We start from the raw sequence: 12,354 nt of genomic DNA on the forward strand, positions 1-12,354 counted from the left end.
TATTGTTAATTCTTGTCTGTAAATCTGAAACTTGAATTAATACCGTGTATTAAATATACACATATATACCATCAATTTAGTCTAAAATGGAGATATCAAGGCAGACAGAAATGGTGCCTCACTGTTAATTTGTCATTTTAAGAAGCACCATCTGCATTACAGTGATCACCTTGTTCAGTCTAAGAGGTAAAATAATGATTATTGGATCTTCAACTGATAACATATATATTTATTTAGTCTATAATTGAGACGTAAATGAAGAAAAATCATTTTCCCAGGAGATTTCATAGATGTTCATTACATTGTGCAACAACTTGAAGCAAAAACTTGTCTACTGGTTATTAAACTCATTCATGGAGGAACAAAAGTTTAGTGAGTTTTTCAAATTTTGAGGGTTGCATCTCTTCATATGATCATGACTCAGTGATCTTTGGGTTTGGGGACTGTTGGTCAGACAAAACAAGACATTTAAATCCACTGTTTTCCTGACGTTGTTTAGACTAAATAACACTTCATGTTAACCGTCAGCTGCAGCTGGATTTAACCATAATCTGCATGCAGCCAGTTGCTCCACTGAGCCTCCACGATGGCGCCAGATGTCCTCTCCGCCGCGGAGGAAACCTTATTGGTGTCCTCTGCTCTGGCTGCAGCACCGGCTTTCCATGTTACAGGCTAATTAGTTTGTCACAGTACCCCGTAGCCGTCTCCTCTGGCTCCCATTCCTGTTTAATACGCCCTGAGAGCCTTTTACATGCATGTTCTTTTTACCAACACATGAAGAGGGTGTGAAAGTCAGAAAAGAGGATGTGGAGTCCATGTTAACAGTGTGGGAGACATGACTTTTCCCACTCGTATACTGACAGACTGTCAGGCGAGGGTCAGCGACTCGCTGTAACACCAGTGTGTGTGTGTGTGTGTGTGTGTAGGTGTGAGTCACCCAGCTAAAGGCCGATCCCTGTGCCAGCTCTCTGCTCTGTGTCACTATTAGAGCGCCGCTCAGAGTGAACACATCATTAAACCTCAATAAAAAAGCCTTTATTCACCCCCAAATTATAACGGCAACATGTGTGAACCAATCGGGCAAGTGTGTGTGCGTGTCTGTGTGTGTGTGTGTGTGTGTGTGTGTGTGTGTTGAGAGAAAGAAGCTGTATCCTAAATGAGTGTGTTTGAGTACAGTACACCAGAAAGACAGACGGAGTTCACAAAGAGTGCTGTATTCCTCTTATAAAAGCCTTTGTATCGTGTAATGTTCTTGGAAGAAGTGTGTAGCCTGTGTGTGTGTGTGTGTGTTTTAGTGTGTGTGTGTGTGTATGTGTGTGTGAGGTTGGTCCGGTCAAGTCAAAGTAATGGAGCATGATGGCTTCTTCACTGTAGCTGCCAGAGAGGATGATGGGATCAGAAACCTGGAGAGCGGTGTCCAAACTAACAAGGGCGGTTTGTTGATTTCTTTAGCAGGTGAGCTAGCTTACCTGCTAAAGAAATGCTAGCCAGCAGAGAGAATATCGGCACTAGCTGGTCACAACAGTGTAAACAAGTAAATCTGTCTGCTCAGAGCTGCTGCAGAAGTTACTGGACGGAGCTGAACTCTAAAATACTGTTGGGATTGCGACAAAATGGCTTGTTTTTTGCCACAGATACCAGCGTATAGGTGAGATACGGAGCATTCATGGTAATAAAACATTCATGGGAATTCACCCGAATATATAATATTTTGTTTCTGGAGGTTTTTCTGGTGTAGTTACAGCTCATAAGCTAACTGCTAAGATACCAGCAGTGAGCAAAAGTCTGTGTAGGTCAGTAATATTTATCTGTCTCCGTATTTGCCCATGTTTTAAAATGGCAGGCCCATTTATTTACATGTGTTACACCCAGTATAAATGTGTGTGTGTGTGTGTGTGTATACTGGCATGTATCTGCGGTGTGTATTCCCTTAAAAAATCACGTAGCCGCGCCCACCCAGGTCACCACACTCGAGCCCCGTGTGACAAACTGAATTCAAGTCAACGTCTCAACACCACCACATGTGATTCAGCTCCACACACCCTCACTCGGGGTATTCACAGCCTGTACTGCACGCTGGACTGGGATTTGACCGCAAGCCTACGCAGAACGGCTGACCGGGTCCACACACACACACACACACACACACACACACACACACACACACATCCACTCAGCTCAGCAGGGTCCGGGAAGGCCTGGTCTCGAACCAGGGTTTGTGTTTTGGCTTCGGTGTGGTCACCCCTCCGCTCTGCCTGGTGACTCAAAGTTCACCTTCAGCTCTTTTCTGCTTTTAAGACTTTCAGGATGTTTCTCAAACATGGGACGCTGTGTTGGCTGGTCGGTCCACAAAATGGCTCCCCCTTGGAGGTTCCAGTTTGGCGCTGAGGTCCGTAAATCATGAAAAGCTTGTTGTACGCTCTGGACCGAATTCCTTTTTCATTGGGGTTAACTGAGTTTGTGTCGGTCCATTGGTTTACTTATCAGAAAACTCTTCCTGTTCATTGGGCTCTTTGCCGAACTCAAAGCAAACTTAGAGATTAAACTTTGGGGTCCAGTTAGCAAAGTGGTTGGTTGTCGAGTCTCATTTTCAACTCGTCAGATCCTGGCGTTTTGGGTCGGCAGGTCGAGCCCTCCGCAAGTAAACCAGACTCAGCAATCGACTATCTTATAGTTTGGACCGTAAGTTACCTGGATGATGTCAACCCCGTCCATCTGCTAGTCTGGAAGAGTTAGATCTGTGCTGTCAGAGGGGCTCCAGTGCAGAGCAAAACTCGAAGTATTCACCACCTCATCCACTGGGCCCATCTCATCCAGAGGGCCCGCCGCTGCTCGTCCACGGGGCCCTCCCCTCCTCCTCGACCAGGAGGCTGCGCAACTGACGAGCTGCGAGTGTGTCGCAGCGACTGACCAAACCAAACAGAGCAAACACACAACGGGCGAACACTAATGCATGTATGCAAACTGGCAAACAGCGTCTCTCTCTCTCCGACCCCGAGGCAGTCCCAGTCATGTGGTTGTGGGAATGTCGCTGGGATTTGTGTTTCAGCGACTGCAATAACAGGGATCAAATGGGAACATGTGGATAGAATTCCAAAGCCGGGGCAGAACACAGCGGTGCTTGTTTAGGCCCATTTTTTTTATTTTATTTTATTTTTTTTTGATGTCGCTGCGTTTCATGAGGATTAGTTTTATGGCGTTTTTGTTTATCATTAGAGAGAGGGAACGCAGCGAGGACGGCGCGACGGCCAAAGACGTGCGACGAGGCTCGCGACGGAAAGATCTGAGGAGCAAACACACCACGTCCTCCTCCGCTAACCCCAAAATATTCAAGAAACCTTCAAATGACTTCGAAAATGATCTCGTAATGAGTTTTTATTTCCATGCTGGTAGCCAGAAACTGTTTTCACACGTCATTCGGTCGACTTGTTTTAAGGATCTGTGACCTCGCTCTACCCGGTCATGTTTATTACCGTGACATAATGATGTCATTTTGTTCAGTTTTCAATCATTTTGACGCACAGAAACACCTCACACCTCAAATACATCTCTGATTTATTTCGCTTTCAAAACAATAATCACTTTAAAAACCTCTGAAGCGAGAAACTGCATTAAAAACAGGTGGTTTAAGTGCGAATAAAGAACTTCTTGGGTTGTAAAACCAATCAACCGCCTTCTTCTCATTGATGGAAACTTTCTCAGACTAAGTAAAGTGAAAGAAACTTGTTCTTTTCTTAGACTATTTCCATCTTCTGTTACTTTATGCTTCTACTCGAGCACAATTAAGAGGGAAAACCATGTAAGATTAAAAAATACAATGCATTGTTGAAGACTAAACCAGTGGTTTCTGTCGTTGGGCTCCCTGCCATGTTCCAGACGATGTAAGCTGTGACTTCTTAGCGGCTTCATTTGTTAATCCTTGAACAGAAAAACTGTTTTAAAATCATTTCGATGGTACGCTTTGACACAAACCACCAACGATGGGTCTGAAGAAGAAGCTAGCTTGGTTTTCTTGGTACAGACATCATGACACAGATGAAGAGAGCAGAGAAACAAAGCTTGTGACTGAGCGAGATTCAAATCTTGGAGAGTAAATCGAGTTTGTTGGACTTGTTGCTGTCAGTATTATTACCTGGCTTGCAAATATACGTGGCTAGCTTGAAGTGTGGCTGTTTGCAAAGTTGTCAGACTTGCTGCAACAGTAAAATGTATGAGAACCACTGCTTTTTCTTTTGACACGTGAAGCTGATAATGTTTCTTCACTCTCAGGCGACTTGAGCAGGATGTTGGTACGACTCAAGTAAAGAATCTGAATGCTTCTTCCAACGTTGCTCTTATTTTACTGCACATTAACTTTCCGGTTCCTGTTTGGTATCATCTGTAAAAGGCCGATGCTGACTATCCTGTAGCATCTCGGACGTAGGAAACCCTGCGTTCTTTGTTTGAGAAGCCCTGTTCAGCGCCACCAGAGCAATCTTGGGTTTTCTTCGTCCATATCCTGGAAAAAAAGTGTCCTTCGTTGCGTAGAGGTCGAAGGTCGAGCAACACTAAATCTACCTCGATGAATTCTGCTTTCCTCATAGATCAACTGACGCCAGATTCGCTCGATTCCACAGATAGTTAAGAAGACTGTTTAAAGTTTTTTTCCGACTGACCGCGGTCGCGGTGTGTTTCAGATCTGAGGTTTGTTCCTGTCACACGGCTGTCACTGCGATTCTGTTGCTCTGCTTCGGTTTTTATTCTGCGGCTTGTTCTTACGTGACAGAGCTCGCTTGCCTCCGTCGGAGGTGTGTATATTTGTGTGTGTGTGTGTATTTGTGTGTGAGCGTTCCCTCGTTGTCATGCAAAGGAAAAGCTCACAAGACAAGTTGCGGCCGTGACATGTTTAATGCATGAGGAGCACTTGTAGGAGAAAGCTGGCATTTCCTGTATTTGTACACACACGGTCCCTGCTGTCCTTTTGCCCTCGTCTTTTTTAAATTTCCTGCATTTAGTGTTTGTGATGGCTGGATGCTTGTTTGGTTTGGTGGGGAGGACGAGGGGGGATATAGGTTCACTTTTCATAAAGGACAATACTTAAAGAATCCTTCAGGCGGGGTCACGGTGCTCAACTTATCCCAAACAAATCAACCTTTTTCTCTCTAACATCTGTGACCTCCGTCTGCTCGCTCCGGCCTCTTTCTGCCCTGAGATGATTCACTCAATCGAAGATGATGTTGCTCGAAAACCGACTTGCACCTGTTCCCAACGTGTTGCAAGCATGAAACACGCAACCCTTTCGGATTTACGACACACGATACGACGACTGTTTAGCTGAAGGTTTCGCTTCTGCAACCACATTGACGACGACGCTTCAGGGCGGGTGGGTGTCGGCCGCTGTTGCGGCCAGATGGTTTGGCAGATTTCTCTCTCTCGAGTGAAATTTTTCCAACTATCGATTGAGACAGCTGGAGGTTTCAGTTGAAGTATTACGACTCCACCTATCATTCGTACCATCTGATGGTCATTTATGTTGTTTTCAGGAGTCGTTGTCAGTCCTTCTGTTAATTCGTTTAGGTTCGAGGACGTGGTTGACAACATTTAGGCACCGTTAGTCCAACACTGGTCGATCACTTTGAACTTGAACTGAACATCTTTGCACCTGTAGTTTGGTCCAAAACAAAGAAAGAATGATCTTTTGTCCCTGCAACTAAAAGCTAACCCTGTGTCGGACCCTTATCGTCCATCACGACCTCCTATAAACTCATTTTCCTCCGACATCCGCACATAAAATGGCCTTGTGCTGGTTCCCTTTGCTGCTCTGCACCGCTCTCCGACAACTCCCCTTCACATTCACCTCAAATATAATTTCTTGATGAATCCCAGCAACCGTTTCCCACCAAGAGACGTCTAAAAGCAACGCGATGTGACCTCCGGAATCAGATTTACAGACTCTATCTCCCATCTGTCCCCAACCTCAAACAGGAAACCCACGAATAATCTGCTCCTCTGTCTCCTGTTTTTCATTTACTCTCTCTCTCTTTTTCTCTCCGTCACTCCTCCGTCTCTCTGTTTCTGCTTTTCTTTCTGTGTAATTGCAGGCGGTAAATAAACAGCGCAGGACGGGCCACATCAGTCGGGATCGATGCTCAGGAAGGACACACACACACACACACACACACACACACACACACACAGATTTACACATAGAATCACACAAACACATGTAAAAAGTGAGTCGGATCCAGCTGAGTGTTTTGGAGTCTCCGAGAGAGAAATCATATAAAAAGTGTTTATTTTTCCCTCTCTGGCCTTTGATGGACAACTGGATCCATATGGGCCTCTGTTTAGCTGCTGGGATTCAAACCCGTAAACTGTTTTCCACATGGTCAGACGCCCGGGGTCACCAGTTCAAGTCCCGATTTAAACTTGTTGTTTGTTTTTTTTGCTCTTTTTTAGCTTTTTTTTTTTTTTTTTTACGAGCTCGTGTTTAATCCCCACGTCTCTCCCCACAATCCTCAGATCCAAGCCCGGGTCAAAGGTTCAGACCGGGATCCCTTTTTCTCGTTATTTACTTAAGTTTTTATGATGAGCGGCAGCTTTTCACGAGGCTCTTTGTCTCTTTGTGTTTGTTGGTTTTTTCATATTTTTTTTTTTTTATTCGACTTCCCACATTTTTAACAAATATCGCATCGGAAAAAACAAAAAAACTCACAGGAGGGTTCACAAGTTTAAAAATCTTTATTGAACGTGTCGGCGGAGGGGAGAGGAGTCTCTGGAATATCTTTGATTTTTAAAATCTGGCGTTTAATTTAACGATCAGATTGTGATTAAGAAGCTCAGAGTGTGTTACAGCCGAGTCTCTACAGACGTCACGGCTCTTGTTTTTGAAAGCTGGGGAAGAAAAATCATTTGAGTGGGTTCTCTGGTGTTTGAACTTTTCCTCTTTTCTCCTCGTCTTTTTTATTCTATTTTGTTTTTTGTTTGTTTGGCCCACGGAGACAGATGTAGAGGATCTGTGTCTCCTTCTCCCCATCGGCCACATCCATCCATCCTACTCAAGTTGTTGTTCCGCTGAGTTGAGCAAAACCAATAAACCAGAAGAAACAAGGGAAACAAGATGAAGGCACGAGTCTGAATGTGAAGTGGAGGGAAGATGGATTTCACTCATCGCCTTTTTAACAGCACGATGTTGCGTTTAAAAGTTCATTATCATGTCGAATGCTTTAAAATCCTCCATTACAAGTAAAAGTATGTTGCTGACTGTGCAGTAAAATGTTCCCCGTCAGTCTTTTCATCTTATATCTGAAGTTTTTGAGCTCATTTTAACTCCTTTATTCTCCGTTGAGTAGTTAAATCTGCAGATACGCATAATTTTCGATACAGTCATCGCATGAAAAGCTTTGTTTTCCTGCCCGTTTGTCAGCTTAATGATAATAATTGGTGGAAGAGCAGTGAAATCAGAGTTTTTTTTGCAGATTCACAACACTTTCTTCTGCTGTTCGTGTTCCTGTAAATGTACTTTAGATTGATGAACGCGGTCATGAAGTCGAAAACTGACCTTGTTCACCTGAATGTGATAATCTGGAACCGCATGTGGTTGAGTCTGATCTGAATTTCCTCTGAAGCTGTTCGATGGCTTCAGATCAATACAGAACTGTCTGAACTGGATGAGAAAACCCAAACCACAGGCGGGAATAAGGCTTTTTTTTCTTTTTACTAAGTACTTTCAAAAGCCAAAATCTGTTCAGAAGTTCGTCTCTTTGACCGTGCCAGTTGTTTCTTACAGCAAAAAGAGAAAAATATGTAGATGTGAATGACTTTACGGTGGATTTTCTGTAATAAATGGAGGACAGGAGGGACAGAAAAGTTTAACAGGATGACTTTCAGTCATATTTTACGTTTGTCGCTCCACATAAATGCAGAAATTTGACGTGTGTCTTTGCAGGAAGTTCGAAGGTGTTTTTTGATTTCTTTATTCTGGAAAGCATGAAGAAAGCTCTCGGATTGCTCACAAGTTTCTCTAGTAAATAATTCATTTAATTTTTCCTTGACACTGTGACGGAGGTGAGGGCCGGAGAGACGTGTGTGGACGTTTCGGTAAACAAGACGAGGATGCGAGGCCGGATTCGTGCCTCAGTTTTTCAGTCCTGAGCTGAACTCATCTCTTTATCTCCGCCGCCTGATGTCACCGTGTTCCTCTCTTCGTCTTCCTCTCCTGTTCCTGTTTAACTCCCTTGATTGTGGCTTTTGGTTTCTCTCGGGATGAGTCAAACATGGTTCCTCTGGTAGCCGAGACAGACATGGTCGACTGGAAGAACACAATCATCCTCGTTAACTCCTCTTTCGCTCTCCATCTTAATTTTCTCCTCCCCTCCTCTGTCTCTCTCTTCAATGATGTGATAAACATCCACAGATGTGGAGGACACACACACACACACACACACACACACACACACACACACACACACAGGGACAAGTAGCGGCCTGTTAGTGTGTTGTGACGCTTCATAATTGGCCCATTTATCTTCATGTTAATAAAAATGTGGTGCGGAGTCCATCGGACCTTCACCAGGAGACGATGGGTTACATATGTGAGCCTGGAGCATCCTCACACACACACACACACACACACACACACACACACACACACACACACCTTGGCATGCCGCTCAGCAGTGTCTCTGCCGGGACGGTCCGATGGTTGCAGTCTCGTTTCATCACTCTCTCTTCACTGTTCTTCCTCCGTCTCTGACTCTCTGTGTCGACCTCGCTCTCTTTACACATTAATTAATCCTTCATTAATTTCTTGTTTAACACCCGTTGGTTTGTGGACGACCGTTTGTAGCCTTAAATTTGGTGTTACAGCCATCACCAAATAGTTTTTTGTGTTGTTTTTGGAGCCCAAAGTGACTGTGTTTGTACGAGAGTGAAGCTAGGAAGGACTTCCTGATTGAATCTGTTGCCATGGTAGCCACTTGTCAATCGGAATGCAGCCCCGCCCCTAAATCACTTCCCTGCTATCATTATCATCTTTTTACACTCAGTTGGACAATAATCTACAAAATGAACTTCAAGATGTGTTGAAAGAGACTTGAAACTAGAGATTTAGACCACAAACTCATCAGGAAACAGTTTTTCAGAGGTAATAAGTCAAGTGAGTCTTTTATTCACAAGCTCACATGCAATCAAGCTTTTTTTTTTTTTTTTAAACCAACTGAGTTTAAGTTTAAAGCACTTCAGTGATGGATTTGACAGGCAGGCACCGTCCACTACTGATGATCAAAACAGGGAAACACAAAGTCGACTTCTGTTCCACCAAAGAATAAAGATTTATTTTGTCTTTCAGTCTTATGCACTTGTTGTTGTCTCCTGTCTCCATGGAGACGATGGTTTCCTCCCCTCATTCAGACGGTTTTAGTCAACTCAACATGGAAGAAATACTGTTTTTAAGGTCTTTCTCTGCATGAGAAGGCCCCATGTAGGAAAAGCTGGGCAAGTTTTAGCAACAAGCTGCTTCTGACTATAATCAGAAATACATTTAACTCAAGTAACTCACTGTCGGCACCAGTCCTGTCTTTGTTTTACGTCACTTTCACTTTGTCGCTCTTTAAACCACTTCACCTGACTTCCTCCTTTGCTGCTGTTATAATCTCTGCGTCCACTAGAGGTCGCTGTCGGACTAGAGACATTAGAAACATCGAAATAAGCTTCTTTAGGTCGACCTTTTCTGGTGAGGATGTTCTGTCCCTGCCACACTCGAGACAAAGGCTTCTCTCTCCTCCGTCGTCTTTGATGGACCTTCTCTCTTTGACACACGAGCCCGATTCTCGTCTTGTGTAAGACTCCGCCGTGTGCTCTGTCCCTTTATCTGTCCATCAAACTGGGTCAAAGAGACATTTTTCTCATGTATATTTTTCCAGCCTCTATCTCACCCTGCTATTTTCCAATTCGTCCTCTCGTTGGGTTTCTTCTCCGGGTCCAGCTGTCTCTTCCTGCCTCGGTGTGGATGGTTAAAGATAAATACACCCTGACTGTGAACCGCGACAACCACATGAGATGATGAGATGAGACAGTCGTCTACTGTCCAGATTTCTCCCTCCCTCCCTCTCTCCCTCTCTCTCTCTCTCTGTATGCTACTGTTACATGGAGGAGATATCGCTTTAATATCGCAGCACTCTGTCATTTGTGTCACGACCGCGTCGTCTTCATTTTATGTCAAAAGAGTCAGAGCGCAGAAAAGACACCCACAGTGGAGACGAGCGGGGATTTCCACAGGACACTTTCATCAAAGTCAAGTCAAGTTTACAATAAGTCTTCTTCAACATAGCGTGATGTATATTTTCATATACGATGGTCCAATTTAGACGATAAAGATGGTGTCCGCCCCAGCTCCACCCGCTCGGTCCAAAAATATGTGATCACGTCTGGCTCCAGAAAAACAAGATGGTGACCTTGAACTGATTCTTGACAACAAGTCCGCCGTTAAAAGGTCTCATTGGACCTTCTCATGTCGATGTTCGCAGTCCGACGAGGACCAACGATGGCGGACAGCTGAGTCTACGCACCGTCGTGTTCGCCAGTTGTTTCCTCAACTCTTCATCTTCTTGTTTGCAACCTCCACGAAATCAGATGATCAGATCAGATGAATTCAGGCTCCGCTACTGTTGAACCACTCCATCACACACACACACACACACACACACACACACACAGTGAGCATACATCTCTTTCAGTGTTTCACTTGGGCGATGTCCAACTGGCAGTCTCCATCTCCACCCAAGGCAATGGGAACCAGGTTCACTGGGAGAAAACTGTGTGTGTGTGTTTCTATGTGTGTGTGTTTCTATGTGTGTGTGTGTGTGTGTGTGTGTGTGTGTGTGTGTAGACACAGCTGTCTGACAACTGCTTTCATTCTGTGAACAACATAAAGGAGCTTCTGTGTGTGAAACATCCACGCACACACGCTCCCGTCGTGCTGCGTTGGACGAGCGGTCGGTCGGCCGCGGCACACGCCGGGGTCCTGACCTCGCAGGTTACCGTGGCAACCTCTGGGGGGGAGGGGGGCGGTTCCTGGAAGGTGTCGTCAAGGAAACTGATGTACGAGTGTGTGTGTGTGTGTGAGTGTGTGTGTGTGTGTGCTTTTGGTTGCTTTAGTCAAGTTGCCAATGTGGAAGGATTTTTTTTAGTTTCATTGATCGACAGTTTGTTCCAACTGATTAATTCTTTAAGTCGTTTTATTGAGCGCAGATTATCTAAAGAAATGTGAGGATTTGTTTTACATCGTTGTAAAGTGAGTGTCTTTAGTTTGGGGACTATTTGGTCGAGTAAAGCAATATATTTGGAGAATTGGAGCAACGTTATGTTTTGCAAAACTTACGTTTGGCGCTCAACAACGATTACATTAACACAAACACATTCCCCTCCATCTTTTCTGACCTGCTGTGTCCTGTGGATACCTTCTGTCTAAAACTAATCCGACTATAATCAGCACAAACACTGTCTTTTCAGGGATTTTGTGTAAACTCAGCAACCAATCACAATATTTAACAGCAGAATTGATCATTTGACTTTATTTAAGCTCATAATGTTAATGAGTAATAATGATAAATCGAATTTAACCGATTGAAAACGTGGAACAAATGCATCTCCAAGTATCTTTTACTAAAATATAAGTAAATACATTTACACAAACAGATATTCTGGCATTTCAGCCCTGCAGTAGCATCAGTGTAGGTTGGATTTTGTTGGGCCTGTTGTCACTATTGAAAGTTATTTTGTGTTATTAAGTTGATCAATCAGGCGACTTGGTGTTGACTTCATCTGGTCTTTAAACTCCCAAAGTATTTAACATCAATCACAGATCATGTCAGAGGTGTAAAAAGTTTCCTACAGAAGCTAAAGTCCAACACATTTATCATTATTAAGGACACAGCTAAACATTTGTATCAGACAAAGAGCGACACAAAGGTTTCGATTCAAGGAGAAGCACCAAAGTATGAATTCTGAAGAGCTCCAAGCGGTCGAGACAAACTAAAAGCAGATCACCCGGGCTCGACTCGAGCCAGTCGTTGGACCGAGTCTGACACGGTTCTGAGAACCAGCAGAGCAAAGATGTGACGTAAGATGGCAGTAAAAAAAAAAAAAAAAAAAAAATGGATCCTCGTTTCCCAGGAAATTATACAAACTGCACTTAAGTTCAGTATTAAAGCCGACTGAGGAAAGAAAACTTCTTTGTATGCAGCGAAATTGCAGCTTGTGAGCTAAAAAATCACTTTGGAGCTTTTACACACGAACCTGAATAAGAGCATTTATTGCCCAGAGGAAATTACACAGCGCGGCGTCCAGCACTTTCATCTGCACTGAGGTTTCATT

The 12,354-nt window shown here is 44.0% G+C and overlaps 2 long non-coding RNA genes across 3 annotated transcripts in view; one reads left to right on the top strand and one right to left on the bottom strand.

Annotated features, from left to right (window-relative positions):
• Positions 1-12,354, top strand: part of LOC119027045 — a 56,679-nt gene that overhangs the window by 26,393 nt on the left and 17,932 nt on the right. The window lies entirely within an intron of this gene.
• LOC119027043 lies at positions 7,940-8,938 on the bottom strand. The gene is made up of 2 exons (XR_005077280.1): positions 8,639-8,938; positions 7,940-8,290 (listed from the first exon to the last, which is right to left on the bottom strand). It is a non-coding gene; the product is annotated as an uncharacterized LOC119027043 (long non-coding RNA).

This window comes from Acanthopagrus latus, chromosome 10, assembly GCF_904848185.1.
Source record: "Acanthopagrus latus isolate v.2019 chromosome 10, fAcaLat1.1, whole genome shotgun sequence".
Lineage (NCBI taxonomy): Eukaryota > Metazoa > Chordata > Actinopteri > Spariformes > Sparidae > Acanthopagrus > Acanthopagrus latus.